The sequence below is a fragment of the Prionailurus viverrinus genome, chromosome F2 (genome assembly GCF_022837055.1).
Source record: "Prionailurus viverrinus isolate Anna chromosome F2, UM_Priviv_1.0, whole genome shotgun sequence".
In the NCBI taxonomy this organism is placed as follows: Eukaryota; Metazoa; Chordata; class Mammalia; order Carnivora; family Felidae; genus Prionailurus; species Prionailurus viverrinus.
In genome coordinates, this window is record NC_062578.1 from 42,826,126 (window position 1) to 42,845,455 (window position 19,330).

At 38.4% G+C, this 19,330-nt stretch overlaps 1 long non-coding RNA gene across 1 annotated transcript; it reads left to right on the top strand.

Annotated features, from left to right (window-relative positions):
• The first annotated feature begins 16,571 nt into the window (after nt 1–16,571).
• On the top strand, nt 16,572–19,123 carry LOC125156628 (uncharacterized). Its single transcript, XR_007148712.1, has 2 exons — nt 16,572–16,931; nt 18,963–19,123. It is a non-coding gene; the product is annotated as an uncharacterized LOC125156628 (long non-coding RNA).
• Nucleotides 19,124–19,330: the final 207 nt, after the last annotated feature.

Below are 19,330 nucleotides of genomic sequence, written 5' to 3' on the forward strand. Positions count from 1 at the left end.
TAGATCATGGTGTTCCTGGGGGCAAGATAAATGGAGAACTACCAAGGTATGGCTCAGTTTGTAAATTTCAGAAAAAGTCAAGGGTTGATGAGTTGAAGGCTAAGGATAGCCACCACAGTAAAAAACCCAGTTTTCAGATTTCAGTCAGTTGACAGGCCCAGAGCCCATTGATTGAATTATGACCCTTGAGGCAATCTTCTAGAAAACCTATTGAATGCTAACACCCCATCTGCAGAGATCACATGGGGTGTTAACCAGCTCACCAAACCCCTGGGTAGAGGTATAAGAAGGTGTCTTTGAATGAGAAAGTTAATGCAGAAAATAACATATGGTATCCAGTAAAGCCAACCCTCTCTTTTTTTTTTTCTTTTTAAAAATGAGAAAATGTGGGCTGCCTGGGTGGCTTAGTCAGTTAAATGTCCGACTCTTGGTTTCAGCTCAAGTCATGGTCTCACAGTTTGTGAGTTCGAGCCCCACATCGGGCTTCGTGCTGACAGTGTGGAGCCTGCTTCGGATTCTCTTGTTCTCTCTCCTTCTGCACTCCCTGCCCCCAGCTCACTCTCTCTGTCTCCCTCTCTCAAAAATAAATAAATAAGCTTTTTAAAAAATTTTTTTAAAAATAAGAAAATGTTAATAGGAAAAGGTAGTGAGTCAGTACTGATAGGACAAGAGTGAATATGTAAAGGAAAAAAAATGAAAGGAGAGTGATTTTGCTGAGACAATCTAGCTAATTGGACTAATTGTTTAAACAAAAGTAGAACAAAATAAATCAAAAATAATGAAGACATAAGAACCATAGGTTAAGCAAATGACAAATAGACTAAAGGGGGAGTCATGAAGCACAAAAATGTCTTACCTTCCACAGAGGAGAGACCAAAGTAATTGTGTTTAAATGTACAGATCTAAATTAATGATTAGAATACTAAACATTTGCCAAAGTAATTGTGACTGATTTTATAGTAATAAATTAATCACTACTGCAATTAAGAATGTTTATAGCCTGTTTTAAATTAATCATAAGTAATGATAAGTACAACACTTTAAGTTTTAAAATATTCTAATATGAAAAAGAAAACATTACAGTCCATTCATCAGAATTCATAATGTAATATAAAGGAAAAAACATGGAAGTCTTACTTTATCAAACATGAATTAGGAAAACAGAGGACAGAACAAATAAAAACCATAAAATTACTTAATTCACTTACAAAAGGATATGCTATTTGATTATTTAAATCCATGATGAATTTAGAGATGTACAAAAAAGCACAAAGACACTGAAGAGCTTATAATATAATATGAGCAAACATCATTAATAAACTCTTGGGAAACAAAAGGAGATCATTATGTTATGATAGCAGATATAAGTTAAAGACATAATATTAGAAGATTTGTATTCATTTAATAACCTATAACCAAAAACTACATACAGACAGAAAAACAAGTGTTAAAAGGAAGTAACAAAAAACACATTATACTTAGTGATTTTCATTTTTATAAATATATAAAAAATATAGATTTTAACTAGTATTTTAACTGTCAGATATAATTCAGCAAACATTTAGAAGAGAAGAACATCACAACCAAATACTTATTATGCAATTATGACTCATTACTTAAAAATCCAATAAAATAACCACATCAAAATTCTTTCAAATAAAATTCACTTGTTCAAGCAGATGCTAAAATTGGCCAGTTTTATTCTCAATAATGTATTCAAATTCAAAAACAAAGCAAAGAAGCCCAGTACTACCATTTTGATTTTCATTTTAATATTGTATTGACTTTTACTAATGCAAAAATATTAGACAACTAAAATGAATATGTATTAGAAAGAGACAAAATAATAGTTGAAGATGATGTAATTATATACATGTATTAGGGTTCTCCAGAGAGGATCAATGGGATATATATGGATATGTATAAAAGGAAATTTATTATAAGAATTAGCTCAGACCAAAAAAAAAAAAAAAAAAAAAGAAGAAAGAAAGAATTGGCTCAAACAGTTATGGAGTCAAAAAAATCATGAGAAAACCCACTAGAAGTCATAAAAAACTCAGGTAAAGGAGTAAAGTTCAAAATAAATTCTGAAGTCAATATTCCTCCTTCAATCCATCAGTTTTAGAAAAACATAGGTGCAGATCCCACTTAACAGTGGGAAGGAAACAACAACATAGGAGTTACCTGAGAGAAGTTTGGAGTTATTTAAAGGTGTAAATATTAATGTATTTTTTAATTTTAGATAGAGAAATTTATCACCAAGTATACAATATTTTTAAAAATTGCAAAAAATGGCTTTTCTGCCTATAATGTTTTGTAATTGAATGGAGTATCAGGATGGAATTTGAGAAAATGCCAACAGTTTACAAGAAAAAAATAAACATATGAGAATGACAAAAGTTCTGGGGAAAAAAAGCAATAAGGGTAGTTACTTCTATTAGTCATTAAAACCTATCATAAAGAGATGGGAATTAAAACAGAGGCATACTTAAGCAAAATAAAAAGCATCCAATGAAACAAGAGTCCAGAAATAGACTCAGTTATCCATAAAAACTCCACATGTGATAAAGTAAACTCTCCAAAATAATTATAAAATAATTTTTAATGATTCGAAATTCAGATATATAGACATTTTACAGGGAAATCTATTAATGTCTTACAGCATATACTAAAATAAACTGCAGAGGGGCGCCTGGGTGGCACAGTCGGTTAAGCGTCCGACTTCAGCCAGGTCACGATCTCGCGGTCTGTGAGTTCGAGCCCCGCGTCGGGCTCTGGGCTGATGGCTCAGAGCCTGGAGCCTGTTTCCGATTCTGTGTCTCCCTCTCTCTCTGCCCCTCCCCCGTTCATGCTCTGTCTCTCTCTGTCCCAAAAATAAATAAACGTTGAAAAAAAAAATTTTTTTAAATAAACTGCAGATGGAATTAAAGGGTTAAATAGAAAATGAGGAACTGAATACATAGAGAAGTATTTTAAAAGCTCCCCACCACCACCACTAGCAGGATAAAGAAAACTGAAAGTTATAGACAAGAAAAATTTTATATAACAAAATATAGTAGATAGTACAAGCCACAGCTCTTTGCAGTTCCTCCCATCGACAAGTGGAGCATCTTTCTCCACCCTTTGAGCCTGGGCTTGCTTTGAAACTTGCTTTGGCCAATTGAACATAGTGGAAGTCACACAGTGCAAGTTATGAGTCTGGGTCTCAAGATGCCTTATATGCATGCTTCCACTCTTGCTCTTGGAACCCCTGCTGCTGCCATGTGAGCAAGCCCAGCCTAGCTGGATGACAGGACACCACGTAAAGCAAAGACAAGCCATCACAGCTGAAACATCTTGGACCAGACAGCCAGTCCCAGCTGACTAGGCTGCTGCCAACAAATGCCTGAGCAAGCTCAGTCAGCTACAATAAGCCCAACCACCCAGCTGGGCCAGCCCAAATTGCTGACCCATGAACCAAGTAAGTGTTTATGTTTTAAGCTACTAAGTGTTGAGGTGGTCTATTACACACTACCATAAATAACTGATATTCTGAATATGTAATTGTACTCAAAAGTAAAAGGGAAAATTATCAGTGAGGCCTCCTTGAAAGACAGATGGGATTTATTACACAGAGAAAAGATCACTTGGAATATGTGTGGGAATCCTCAGGAGAAGATTAAGTCAAACGTGGGAAAAACAATATGGTTCATACTTGGGGGAAAGGCAAGATCAAGAAGAGGCATGGAACAACTGACTATAGGATTGGTTGGAGGTATTGGCATGACAGAAGAAAGCTAGTTGACTTTGGCATATCTTCCCTAATTTCCCCCAACATCCAGGACCAGTTAGTAGCAAAAAGAATGTCTCCTGATAATAGCCATATTTAGACCAGAGGGATTGAACAATACCACACATGGCTAGGTTTGTATGGAAAGAACAAAAAGCGTCCTAGACCAGAAAAGATGCAACCTGGGTACCTGCCCAGCAGGAAACCTCATCAGTCCCCAACTGTCACTGAAAGCTGTGGTGCACAGCCCTTGTAACTATTCGGCCTTGTCTCTCAGTAGATCTCTGTAAGGAGAGGACATGTTCTGCCAGTCAGAGAAACTCGAGTTATTCTGAGGTCTTTTCAGGCATTGTCTCATTTAATCCTCACAAAAATGTATGAAAATGGTGCTATTTATAATTACTTCCTATTAAAGATGAGGAAATTGAGCATGGAGAGGGATAATTAATAGGATTATAGAGTAAAATGTATAATTTCAGCACAATTAGGAACATCACAGTCATTAAGATGGGTATTACATATATGAAACAGGAAAAGATGATTTTGAAACAAAAATGCCACTTTGAGGTGTGAGAAAAAATTATGAAAATAAAAATACAATATATTTGCTGGCACAGATGAGGAGCAAGTGGGTTTTGTTTTATTTTTGGTGAGGAGGGTTGAAATATGAAGAATATATTCAGAATTTCTAATGTCACTAGAAAAATTAGGCAATAGGGAATAGGCACTATCTCATGAAACAGTAGTTAAAATTCTACAAACTGAAGAAAAATACTCATGTTAAAATATTCTATCAAGTTCTGAATAAGATAAATTTTATAGACCAAATATTAACCTCTCAAAGTAAAATTTCAGAACATGGAATAATAGTTTGAAAATTAAAAAGATCCAAGTATTATGCATATTCTTGGAGTCTTCAACACCTATCTATCAGTAATTGACAAATCCAGCAAGAAAAAAATCAGTAAGGACATGGTTGAACTGAACAGTGCCATCCATCAACTGGATCTAATTCATATCTGTAGAATAATGCATCCAATAACAGCAGAATACACATTTTTTAAGCTCGTGGAACATTTACCACACTCCAGGTCATGAAAAACACCTTAAGAAACTAAAAAGAATAGAAATCATACGTAAGTAATGCTCTCAGACCACAATGGAATTAAACTAGAAATAAATAACAGAAAGATATCTATAGAAAATTCCCAAGTACAAGATTAAACAGCACACTTCCAAATAACACATGGGGCAAAGAAGAAGTCTCAAAAAAATTAAAAACCATTTTGAAATAAATACAAATGAAAACACAACTTATCAAACCTTGCAGGATGTAATGAAAGGGTACTTAGAAGGAAATGTAGCCTTAAGTGCATACACTAGAAAAGAAGAAAGATCTAAAATCGATAATCTAAGTTTCCACTTTAGGAAATTAGAAAATGAAAATCAAATTAAATCCATAGCAAAAGAAAAGGAATAATAAAAATTAGAATCAATGAAATTAAAAACAAGAAATCAGGGCACCTGGGTAGCTCAGTCAGTCAAGGATCCAACTCTTGATTTCGGGTCAGGTCATGATCTCAAGGTTCATGGGAATGAGCCCTGTGTTGGGCTCTGCACTGACAGCCCAGAGCCTTCTTGGGATTCTCTCTCTCCATCTCTCTGCCCCTCCTCCCCTCTCAAAATAAATAAATAGACATAAAAAAAAAAAAGCGAGAAACCAGTAAAGACCAATGAAACCAAAATCTGGTTCTTTGAAAATATTTTTTCTAGCAAGATTAAGGGAAAAAGAGTGAAAATACAAATTACTAATATCATAAATGAAAAAAGGATCATCATGGCTGATCTTATGGGACAAATAAATACTATGAACAGACCTAAATCTTTTAAAGAAATTGAATCAATAATTAATAATCTTTTAAAACAGTATCAAACTATATGGATTCACTGGCGAATTATAGCAAACACTTAAGGAAGAAATTCTACTGAAATTCTGCAATATCTTCCAGAAAGTAAAAGCAAAGAACAAAAATAGTAAACAGAAAGGAAAGAGGAGGATGGTAAATCTAAGCCTAACCATACCAATAATTATGTTAAATGTAAATGGTCTAATTAGCCCTTTTAAAGGGCATAAATTGTCAGATTGTATTAAAAAGCATGAATATTTTAAATCTGAAGACATAGCTAGATTAAAAGCAAAAAGACATATGGTCCATTTGGTGTTAATTTCTGTATATGGTGTGAGGTAGAGTATGGGATGACGATGATGATGATGATGATGATGATGATGATGATGGTGATGATGATTACATGTGGATATCCAGCATCATTTATTGAAAATACTATCCTCCAGTTAAATGCCTTTGAACATTTGTAAAAAAAAATTTAACTAACTACAAAGTTATTTCTGGACTCTGTTCTGTTCTATTGGCCTATATATCTATACTTGGGCCAATGCCACACTGTCTTCATTACTGTAGATTTATAGTGGGTTTTGGAGTTGGGTAGCCTAAGTCCTCCAACTCTGTTCTCCCTTCCAAAATTGTTTGGGTATTCTGGGTCCTTTGAATTCCCATGCAAATTTTTGAATCAGTTTGTTACCTTCTTCAAAAGAGTCTTCTGGGATTTCAATAAGAATTGTATTGACTATGTAGGTTAATTTGGGAAGAACTGCCACATAGGCACTATTGAGCCTTCTAATACATGAACATAGAATGTCTTTCCATTTATTTAAGTCTTCCTTAAATTTTCTCAGCAATGTTTTGTTGTTTTCAATATACAAATCATGTGTTTATTTTGTGAAAGTAATTCCTATGTATTTTATTCTTTTTGATGCTATAATGAATGAAACATAGTCTTAATTTAATTTTTAGATTGTTAATTGCTTATATAGAGAAACACAACTGAATTTTGTATCTTATATATTGCTGTCTCTCTGTATTTACTTATTAGTTCGAAAGTATTTTTTGTAGACTATCTTCAAGGCTATGTCATCTGCAAACAGAGATAGTTTAAAAAAAAAGATAAAAAGATAGAAGAGATATAAGGCAAACACTATAGAGTGGCTATATTAATATCAGACAATGACTTTAAGACAAGAAATATTACAGTGGATAAAGATGTATATTTTATAATGATAAAGAGATAAAATTATCAAGACTGCATAATAATTATAAATGCCTATACCTCATATCAGAACTGCTAAATACATGGAATAAAAACTAATAGAACTCAAAATAGAAATAGACAAATCTCTAATTATAGCTGGAAATTTCAACAATCCTCCCCCAGGATTGGGAGATAAAACTTGATAAAAGAAGTAGACAGAAAATCAGTAATGGTATATAAAATGTAAAAAAAAAATGTTATCAACCAACTCAACCTAATCAATATTTGCATAATCTCTGTCCAATAACAGGTTCAGACACATGCTTTTAGTGCACAAGGAACATTCACTAAACTAGATCATATTCTGAACGTCAGAAAAAAAAACCTTGATAAATGTAAAATAATGGATATTATGTAATGTATACTCTTTGACCACAAAGGAATAAAAGTAGAAATTGATAATAGAATAGTATTTGGAAAATCATCAATACTTAGATATTAGTCACATACTTCTAAATAATGGATGAGGTTTTTTAAAAGGCACAAGAAAAAAAATATCTTTAGGTAAAAATGAAAGCATATCAAAGTTGGTGGAATGAATGAAAGCAGTCCTTGGAGGAAAATTCATAATATTAAGTGCTTATATCAGAAAAGTCTCAAATCAATTATTTAAATTTCCACCTCATAAAAATAGGAAAATAAGTGAATTAAACCCAAGTATACAAAATAAAGATAAGAAAATAAATTAATGAAATAAAAAACAGACAAACAATAATGATATATCAATGAAACCAAAGGCTGGTTGTTTGAAAAGATTAGTAATTGATAAACCTTTAGACAGATTAATCAGGAAAAGGGTGACATCACTAGAGGTCATACAGATATTCAAAGGATAATAAAGAAATATTAACTTGGCAAATTAGATGTGATGGACAAATTTCTTGAAAAAATACTAATTACCAAAACTGGTATGAGAAAAAATGGAAAGTGTGAATGGTCCTCCATTTGTTTAAATAATTGGATTTTGTTAATTATAAGCCTTCCTAGAAAGAAAAGTCCAAGCCCAGATAGCTTCACTGGCAAATTGTAGCAAATATTTGGAAGAAGTATTATCAATTATACATGAACTATTTCAGAAAATAGAAGAGCAAAGAACATTTCCCAAGTCATTTTATGAAGCCACCATTACCCTGACAGCAAAAACTAAAAATATTATAAAAAGACTATACATCAATATCCTTATGAACATAAACACAAAACTCCTTAACAAAAATGGAAGTAGTCAAATGACTTAGATTCTGACAATAGGATGCTACCCTCCAGGACTTTGATTTTTACTGAAGTGATAATAATGCAAGGATAATTAGAATGTTCTCTGTTGCCAAGTTTCCCATGGTCCTTACCAATGTTTAATTTGGTGTTCTAGCTTTCAATCAATTCTATGAATACCCAAAGTTCTTTCAAAAAATGCATTTCTGCTAAATTTAGCAACCAAGAATCTGAACAATAAATTCATCCCTGCTAAAGTTCTTGCAACCAAGAACCTGAACTTGTATAGAAATTGGTACCAACAAGCAATTTGCACAGACTCTCAAGGAAATGGAAGAAATTTAGGTTTGGGAATCTGATCTCATTGGGATGAAGTCTGTGAAAATCCCATTAGAATATAGGGATAGTAATCTGGAATAACAGCCAATTAAATTGTCACCTACAATCATCAGAAATGAAGAGCTCAGGGAACATAAGGCATGGAGGCCACTGTTCAAGTATTTTCAGGGCTCCATCTCTCATCCTTGATTTCCTCTGCTTTGGCTTCATTATTAGGATTTATTCATATATATTTACAGATAGCTATAATCAGCTTGAATCCTACAAGGATTTAGAACTCACATATCTAAAAGAAAGATTTCCCTTCCCTTCCCTCCCCTTTCCTTCTTTTCCCTTTCCCTACCCCCATTGCTAGCATTTATGCAAATCCCTATGAAAAAGACTCTGGTCATGCTTGGTACCTATGGCCACTTGGGAATCATCGATATCCATAGATAACTAGATATTCTGATTAGCCAGCCTGTATCATGTGCCCCCTCCTGTGGCAGAGAAGACACAGCCTTCAGAGACCAGGATGGAGAGAAAAGGCTAAGATGAAGAAGAAACAGGAGATGATCCATTGAACAAAGTCCCCTTTGAGAAAGTTGAAGAGAATGCACTGAGTAGCAAAGAGGGGAGAATGACTTTAGATGGGAGGAAGGATGAGTGCTCTTTCATAATATATAAGTACTAATCTACCTCAAATATTTAACTGATAAAGTTAATAATATCTATAACATAACTGAGAGTACAAGGGCATTGTGTCCTTGAAAATAAATCATTTTTAAGCATCTGACACCTTAACTATTTGCACATTTGCTGACCAACAGTTAATGTGACAGTTATTAATATTGCTAGTGAAAGTTCTGTCATCATTAAACATGAGCCCATATGATGTCGTTTAGCACACCTGCTTAATTATTTTGAGTTATCCTTTGTGCCAGAATATAGAATTTATAGATTGACCATAGAAGCCATATACATGGTGGTTAAGAATGCAGATTTGGAAATAGGCAGACCTGAATTTGAATCCTGCCTATAGCAACTTGCCACCTATATGGCCCTAGGAAAGTTATTTAATGTTTAATTCATGTAAAAATGATCCACAGAGAGCCTAGAATACACTAAGTTCTCGATGAGAAATATTATCTATTGATATTGTCATGGTTCTAGAACTTTAAAGCCAGTTAATTTAATACATCATCCTCAACTTCCCATCATTTCAGTTCTTCTCTGATTCTCCTTGGAATTAGTGAGGTTTGATTATACATCATATAATATGTGTGTGTGTGTGTGTGTGTGTGTGTGTGTGTGTGTGTGTGTGTATAATGTATAAGTATTGGGAAAAGGGTCACATAAGTAACCAACAACCCTGCCTTGTTTAAGTCAGAATTCTCTAGATTTTCCTCACCCAGAAATCCTTCCAAGACAGCCCTTTTGAGAACCTTTTGAGAACTACACCATAGAACTCTCTCAGGATTCCTCACTAAACTGAAAGAATTCAACCATATTTCTGATGTCCAGTCAAAAACTTGGTAGTTCCCACTTTTAAGAACATGTTTTCTAAACATCTCTGGTAAATGGAGATTTTGACTTTATGCCCGGGACACCCTGAGAGCTGCTCCTACAGAAAAAAACTAATAGGATAATAAATCCCAAGTCCTTTTTTCCCCCACTCTGAACAAGAGTTGTTTTAGTTAAACTTGCATTCACTTTTCTCTGAACACTGCCCCCGCCCTCATCAGACCATTGTGTTTAATACAAGACTTTTGACTCAGCCATCATTACTCACACTTTACTGATTTTACTTTAAACACTGTTGGCTAAAACGACAATTTATCACGACTGTTTTGCCTAGCAGCGGGAGGATAATTTATTTTCCCGTTGAAGGGTTTGATATTTATTAGCACCACAGTGAGCTGGTCAGTGGAGATCCACACTCCAGGGGACAAGCTGAGTCCAGCTTCACGGCCTGCTCCACCCTCCTCTGCTCAAACCAACCATTTCTCCTGAGGCTGGCACCTGAGGGTACAAGAGATGGTAACTGGGGAGCTCAGTCTCTTGGGAAGAGGAAGCTTGGGGTATACCCCCTCTCTGCGGTAGCTGGGCTCACAGCTGTGAAGGAGACTAGCCAGCGCTCAGGGAGAGAGGCAAGCCCTCAGGGCCTGCTCGGGAAAACCAGCGAGCTTTGAGCAGAGAGGAAGATTAGTCACAGAATTGCCTGCACCTATAAGAAGAACCTACTGGAGAACGGCCACCCCTGGCCCCAGCAGCCAAAGAGCATCCGGTTGGCAAGAGTTTACTCAGGTAAGGTGGAGCCTGTTTGAAAAGCGGAGAGCCTCAGGCCTCTAACACCAACGGGAAACAATTCTTACACAGCACAGGCAGCATCTCTGTAGACAATCACTGTGCCTGGCAAGAGCAGACTTTTAGTATTAGTTAACTGTAGCAGCAAATGAATAACTGAAAGAGAAGGAAAAGAACTTGGGTTTATTATACGCCTACTGTGTGCCTGGCACTATGTTTGATTTTACATACATCATGTTATTTAATCCTTGTAATAACTCCAAGGATGATGATGATGGTGATGATGATGATGATGATGATGATGATGATGACGATGATGATAATGCCCAAGGATGAGTCTTCATCCAATGGCCTCGGGGAACTTATGGAAATTACTTACTTTATTTTCACATAGCTGGTAAGTGGGAGAGCCAGGGAACTAACTCAGATCATTTGACCAAAAGGCCATGTCCTTCTGATGCTGTGTACCACTTCCCTACTGGAGGAAAGGCACTGGACTTCAGTGTGGTGCCTATAGTTTCCACTGCAGGGTCACTTCTTGCCTTATGTCATTCTCTGTAACAGAAGAAATATGTTTTCTGAGAGATGTAGCTAAGTGATCCATTAATTAGCACTTAGGCCCCATTAGCAGGAAATCATTGGATGCTTTTTTTTTTATTTTCTAAAAGAGGGAACAGAACATACACAGCATAGTTAACTCTGATGCTTCCAGTTAAGCACACTGTTGGGGGTTAGAGTATGAACAGGGTCTTATTGACTTGGGGGAGGCAAACTGTGGGGGTGTCCTGCCAATACACAGTAGGGAGCATGTGAACACAAACCTGGAGGAGGAGGAAAAGAAGAAAAATGTCAGTGCACTGAAAAAGGACATCAAGCCATGCCCTTTCATGCCCCATCACAGCCGATGCACGAACTTCAAGAGCAAGCAGAGCCATAGTTTCAGAAGCTTCCCAACAACTGTGGTGGGCCCACTATGTGCTAGATACTGTACTGGAGCTCAGGTTACAAAACTACATTGGATCCAGTCCCCATCCCTGAAGACTGTGTAATCTCTTTCCTCTGAGAAGTTGAGGAAATTCCTAGGATGTCAGGAAAAGGAAAAAAATCATGGAAGAAACTTGGGGAAGAAAAGGTGTGGAACACTTTAGGACAGGGGGTTGGGGACATTGAAGATAAAGTGCCACTCCCCCTAGTCCCCTGTGGAGACACCTATGACAGTGGCACCTGCCAAGGTAAAGGTCATGCCTACCCACCCTAGAGTAGCCTTGTCTTTAGCAGGGAAGCCTTGAGGGTTAGCCAGTCCTCAGAACATTCTGGCTGGTATAGCCTTCCTCATTTCCTAAGAGCCTCTTTGGAGAGGACAACAGATGGGTCAAGAAAAGGGGTTCTGCCCCTCTTCTTCCCAACATGTGAAGAATCTGACACTGGCACTAATACCTGGATAGAAACACCTCCTCCTATTTTGTCAACTCCCTTTCTCCTTTGCCTGTCTCGATGAGTGGCTCCTTCCCATTTGCTCCTCATCCACCCAAAGCACATCCCAGGCTGGGTTATGGAACATCACCATAAAGAAATGAGGCGGGGAAACGTGCCTCCACTTCAGATGAAACTCCTCAAAAAACAAATTCACTGAGGGATAAACTCAGCTGTGAGAACTTCTGAGGAGGCTTATTTAGGACTTACAGTGGTCAGAGACTGACAGCAGTCTGAAGGCCAAGGAGCAGACAGTGTCCAAGTTCCACCATGATTGCGTCAGCGTGGAAAGAAGTTGCGGCGCGGCCTCACCCAACTTTACCAGCAGCTCATCAGGGCCCCGGCTCCCAGGCCTCCCCCTCCAGCCAACCACTGAAGGTCCAAGCTCGTTGTTTTGTTGAGTCCACCATGAAACAAAATTCTTTCCAGAGCCTTGATTAACCTTATTAGAGCTCATAAAACTCAAAGTATTTCAGCCTGTCCAAATGTCTCCATTTTCTTCTAGATATTTGTGGTTGAGGCCATTTTCTGCTGTCAGTTTTCAATTAGTAAAGAGACATGGCAAAAAGGAGGGCAAATTAGAATTCAAAGCATCACTTCTTAATACCCTGTGAAAAGAGTATCACCAAAGAGTGCCAGGCACCAGAAAGGGAGGGAGGTATAGAGAACACCTCCATTCTGTCCGCATTCCATCATCAAGTCAACTGCTGGCTTAAAGGATGCATGTCATGTGATTTACATGACATAATCTGAGCCATTTTGTTCTTGTCACACACTGAAAATCATGCTAATGCATGGACATATTTATTAAGGTCATTTCTACTTCATGACCTGTGTGTGGTCATGGGCTGTATATTACCCATTAATGATGGAAGGTTGACCCTGGCTGTGGTTTGGGTTCATCAAACAGTTCGGTAGGGTGCAGCAGAATCCAAGACATTTTTGCCAAGGCATTCCTCCTCAACCCCCCTGTTGCCTTAATTGTAAAATCCATGTGTGTTTTAACAAAAAAATCTGATCCATCTGTTTCTGATTCATTTACACTTAACTCGTCAACTCTCCTTTTGTCAGGGCTGTCATATCCCACAGGTTCTGCACTAGAGTGCCATGTTGAACCCTTCTCTCCTGAATATCAAGAAGTCTTGTTTAGCCAAGAGATGACACTCTCCACTCCCTGGGATTGAAGGAGTGCAGTTGGGGGAGTGAGAAGAAAGACGTTTCAAATTCCAAACCCCCTGATGCTTCAGTCCACTGGGGGCTTGGCAAAACGTCTCCTCTCATTCACAGTGCTGGCTTGATTGAGTTGTTATTGTTATGGTGTGTGAGTGAGCTTGCATGTGTTTGTGAGAGTGTGTGTGCGTTGACTGGCTGTGATTAAACATGTTTTGTGGCATTAATTCAGACTATGGGTGGGCTTCACTTCTCTGTAATCAGACCAACTGGCTGACTAGGAGAGTATGTGACTGGACTGAATTCCTCCTATGACTTCCACTGTGCTGGGTTTCATCCACCTGTCAACCAGGAGCAAAAAAATGAGAAGCAAAAGCTTTCAGTAACAGGAGGAAGAACTCAAGTTCTGGGAGTTCTCCCAGCATTCTCCCTTCCAGGCAGCTTTATTCCCAGATGGGGAGAGGGCACACAGATGACCACAGGGCAGATCCACTCTCAGCACGCCCTAACAAAGGAAACAATCACTATCACTTAGCTATGTTGGATACTGGCATCATGCCAATCCACCCAGGACCTCCCCCAAACAGGAAACCACAAAAGAGACCTGGGCTGCCTAAGGCTGCCCCACAGCCTAGGTAAGAGTTGCCATGTGAAACAGTGGATGCTTTCCCTTACCTGTCCCTCAGCAGACAGAGGGGGACATTGACATCTAAACTCTATCAAACCCAGAACTTGCTTTAGAAAAAAAGTCTGCTGAAATCTTAGTTATTCATCATGCTGCTACTTCTCTCTTGTCAAGGTGGTGGTCATCAATTGCATGTATCAAGCCAGGTTTCTGTATTAAGTGTTCTTTTTTAATAGACTCTGATTATCCCATTTCCTCATAGTTGTTGAGTAAGTCCTGTACCATATAGAAGACTTAAAAAAAGATACCTTTGCATAGTGATGTGGATTATTGGGACTTACACTTTAGAGTTCCTAAGGAAGGATTTCTTGAAATCAAGCACACCACTATCTCTTAACTGAATAAATAAACACAGGGGTTAAATAAGGAAAACAGTTTTAATTCTGGAAATATAAGAGGCGTGATTATGTGTGAGAGTAACAGTTCTCAACTATGGTGTAATGTCATGCTTGTGTATCACAATCAGTTGTGAGATATGTTGCAAGTGATCTGTTGCTAATAATAAAGTACTGACGTTTGTGAATGATTCACTTTTAAACAAACTTAGAAGCATCCTTGAGATTATCTCTATAATCATGTCACTTTAAATCACTGCATTTGCCAGTATGCTTTATTGAGTTGTGGATAAAGTGTTTGTGTTCCCTTGAGGACCCTTGGAATCACACATGGAGACACAATGGGTACACTCCTAGAAATGTGTCCTGCATGTAAACATCATCCATCATGCATGTTGTGACAGAAAACAATTGGGAATTGCTACGCTGAACATCTCAGTACATGGCATGGTCAGAATTGTATGGCTTTTTGTCACTTGTTAACACATAGGGATTCCATTTTTCTATTCTTTTGTAGCCCTGAACCTTATGTTAAGCAAACTCACAGCCAGAAAGGCATATTCAAGAGTTTTAGTGGCCAAAGCAGTATTCCTAGACAGCATGATCTTACAGTAAAGCAGACTTAGGAATAGCACTGATATTGATGCAGTTTTCCTCTCTTTCTCCTGCCCTGCCTGTGTGTGTGACGCTGTACATGTGTGTTTATGTATTCATATGAGTGGTTGGTTGACTAGTTGCTTGTTTAGTGTAGAAAGAGTTACTGGTTCTGTGAACCATGGGTACAACCATGTCTAAGATCTAGAAAAACAGGAAGCACTTTAGAGAAGGCCCTAGCTGGTGTGCTAATGAGGCCAGTGTCATAGCTCTGTGTTCAATCTGTGTACTAAGACTATTCAACTTTGTATTATCCCATAGCCACAGGCTAGGGATCCTTTAATCCCTATACCTACTCTAGCTGTCAGCCAGGATCTCCCAAATGCATGCTATAGTCACAACCTAGACCAAAAGATCAAACATGGCAATCAATATGGATCACTGAGAATACAGTGCTTCCCAAATTCCTACTTCTAATAAAAAATATCTACTTGAGGCACTTGGGTGGCTCAGTTGGTTAAGCATCCAACTCTTGATTTTGGCTCAGGTCACAGTCTCATAGTTCATGGGCTCAAGCCCCATGTCGGGCTCTGTGCTGACAGTGCCAGAACCTGCTTGGGATTCTCTCTCCCTCTCACTCTACCTCTATCTTTCTTTCTCTCCCAACAAAGAAACAAACAAGCAACAACAACAACAACCTACTCCAAGGAGATAAAGGAAAGATCTCTGCAGTGGCATTTTAAAAACTCCCAGTCCCCACGATCTCGCGGTCCGTGAGTTCGAGCCCCGCGTCGGGCTCTGGGCTGATGGCTCAGAGCCTGGAGCCTGTTTCCGATTCTGTGTCTCCCTCTCTCTCTAACCCTCGCCTGTTCATGTTCTGTCTCTCTCTGTCCCAAAAATAATAATAAAAAAAAAAAATTTAAAAACTCCCAGTCCTTAGATAGCTGTGTAAATCCACATTGTTGACCAAGGGTACACTGTGCACCCAGATGAAGAAGAGGATCATACAATTTTTCCAGGCAAGTAGTCAGGGCCATTTCATCTGTTTCTTCTTCTGGTATACACTCATCACCTCTGTCCTTTACTACCATCTGCCCTTGATACAGAGGCTGTACTTTTAGATTTAGACAAATCCTTGGCCATGATCCACTAATTAGTATAAATTCTGACACCTACCATTGCTCCTTTTACCTACAACCATTATTTTTAAAAAATACAGGGAAAAGTTGACTAAAAGTCCCAAAAGTACCAATCAGCTATTTAAGATGAATTTTGCCTTATCTTTCACAAACATACCCTCACATCTTCCCTCTCATACTTATCCTTCACCTTAACCACCAACCACCACTTCCTTATCTGTCTCCCATGTCATTACCAGTTTCATGATTTACCAGTCGAAAAGATTTAAGCTGCTAGTAACAGAAATTGGCTAGTAACAGTAACTGACTAAAATATCAAGGAATTGTACTGGCTGGAACTTCAAAGGTGGAGAGGTTCTGCTGATGATACATTCAAGGCTCCATTTCTCTATGAGCTTCTTGCCTCGTCCATCTGTTAGCTTTATCATGAATCTGACTTCCCCTCTGGCCATAAGATGGTAGGTAGCAGCAAGAGGTACAGAATATCATTCCGTATTCATATCTCTTGAAAGAAGAAGCTGACTTCTGGCCTCCTGTCTTAAGGACAGGGAAGAACTTTCTCTGAAGCCTCCAGCAACTCTCTCCCAAACCAAAACTAGGTCATATGCCCATTCCCAAAGCATTCACTGACAAATGGATTTAATTCTTTTGATGGCTGAGATGAAATGGTTTTCATTTCTGAAAGTGGAAATGGAGTAATTTCCCCCTAAATCTTATGAACAAAACTGGAATGTCATTGTGAAGAAAAGAAGAATGGATGCTAGGTAAGAAATCAACAACGTCCACTAGAGATATTGGGTATTTTCCATATTAAGTTCTGGTCAGTTCCCTTTATCTGCTTAGATAATACATTGATGTAACTGATGAACAGGAAATAATTAATTGCAAAACTCCATTCTATTGCCTTTTTGGATCAGGGAGAATTCAGAGAGCTTTGTTTGACCTATGGGACCACATCTGAAAGGTACTGTGGTCCTTTGGGTTCATTCCCCTCCCACTGGGCAGCAGTTACATTATGAAGTAACAACCAGGCCTGAAAGCTTGTCTGAACTTAAGCTCCCTTACTGGAGAAGTGGCCAACTCTACATTCCCATGTCGCAAAGCACTCAAGCCTCTGCGTGCAAACTCATTCCTAGTATTTCCAAGGGCAGGCCATTCCTTAAATGGGGATGCAACTGGGTGGGGCACAAGCACATGGCTCACATTTTCCTTCTCATGATATTTTTTCCATTGACTCAAGCAGCAGCTGCTTTTTGGAGGGCCATGTTTGCTTACGATGACACAGACTGTTTCTGAGCTCCAAAGTGGTCATCTTCAGATAGGCCAGTGTGATATAACCTCTTTGGAATCAGACTTCTGTTGCCCTGACTGCCCTTGTGATTCTAAAACAGGACCTGGAATTGAAGAAGCCTTCATTAACATGTAGACGTAGCAGTTTCCTCCAAGCAAAAGAAGAAGGGAACCAAGATTGTTGTCACTGATCCCTTGGCATTGGCTGGTCAAGAGTTGCCCTTATTCAGCTAATTCATTCCTTATGTTCATACCCTGTAAGGGTTCAGAATCTCCCCCACCCTTACCTCAGGCATATGCAAGGGCCCACAGAGAAGTTCAAGTCTGTCTTCTGCAACATGTATCCTAGGGAACATTCCTGCCTTTTCACAGCCCTGTCCTGACTGCCTTCTTCTACTACCTCACTCATCTCCAACCCTCCTTCCCTTATTCTGTCAAAAAATAGAAGTATTTCAATGCTGCTATCCAGGATTCCTGACTTTCATGTGAACAAATCCTACTTTCATCTCTGCTATTTTAATCTGAAATTCTGTCCCGAGTACATTGGTTGGTATAATTGAAAATACCACACAGAGAAGATATAAATGTGGCCTCCATCAATTACTAACTATATGAACTTAAGCACATTTTCACCTCTCATCATATAGTCAATGTGTATTTATTAAAGGCCAACTGTATAGCAGGCATTGCGCTAAGCCCTAAGATAGTTCCTTCATCTATAAAAAGGAGCTAATAACAAAACATATCTCATAGGCTTGTTGTAAGGATTAAATGAGGTGTATATTATCAAGTGCTTACCACAATGCTAGATGCATAGGATATTTTCATAAACAGTCACTAACATAGTTATTATTAATGAGAAAGCACCTGGTCTCATCCGATAGCATTGTATCCTATCCTTCTGGGGAGTTCAGGAGTTCCTCAATCTCTTCTTCCGTATTAATTCCAATTTGTCATGCTTTCTTCATATCCTATAGCTATATATTGGGCAGCTACTTAAAATGGGTCTGCTGTTGAAGTCAACCCACTGTGTCCGCACGCATGGTACCTGGTGCAGGCTAGTATACAAGGTTCTGCTCCTGATCAGAGACGGTCACGAGGCACAGGGCTCAGCCAGGCTCAAATCCCAAGTGCTGTGTCCCTGGTCTGCCCTGCACTGTTAGTATGCTGAGCCTGCGTAAGGGGCACACATGCCTTAAGCCATAAATGTTGCATGGCTGTTATAAATCATGAGATCTGGTAACACCAGCAGCAGCTTATCAGATTTCAAATACACCGCATTCTTCCAGATTTCCAGATGCTTTTTTTCTCTCTCTGTCTCCCTGCCACCTACTCTACCCCTATCCCCTTCTAAAGTGCCCCAGATTGCTTACTGCAATCTAACAATTTGAAATTAAGTTGAAAAATATGTCAGGAGGGGAAAAAAACGATTGGGAGTTTATATTTAAGGAAAAATGGGAGTAGAAACTTATGACATGCCCTGCTGTGTCATGTGTTTCCCACAGACCATTCACTGCATACTGGCAGACTGATTGAAGGTGGCTCAGTGCTCTCCAACTTAAAGGAAAGAAATGGATGAGAGGAGCTGGCTTAATACCATCACTAATGTACAACCTATTTGAAGCTTCTTGAAGAAAGTATCAGTCCAGAAGATCTATGTTGTTAACAAAAAATAAACCATTAAAAAGTCCTGCTTGCTAGAAAACACATATGGTCTTTTGACTGCACAGGAAAATTCCTTCTCCTGAGACAAAATCTGGGCAAAAGTAGCCCTGGTTGTAGCACTACTACCAAGAGAGAGAACTTGAGTAGGTGGCTTGTTCCTCCTTATCTTTTCCTTTCTAGGGTGAAAATGAAAACACAGCACCACTTC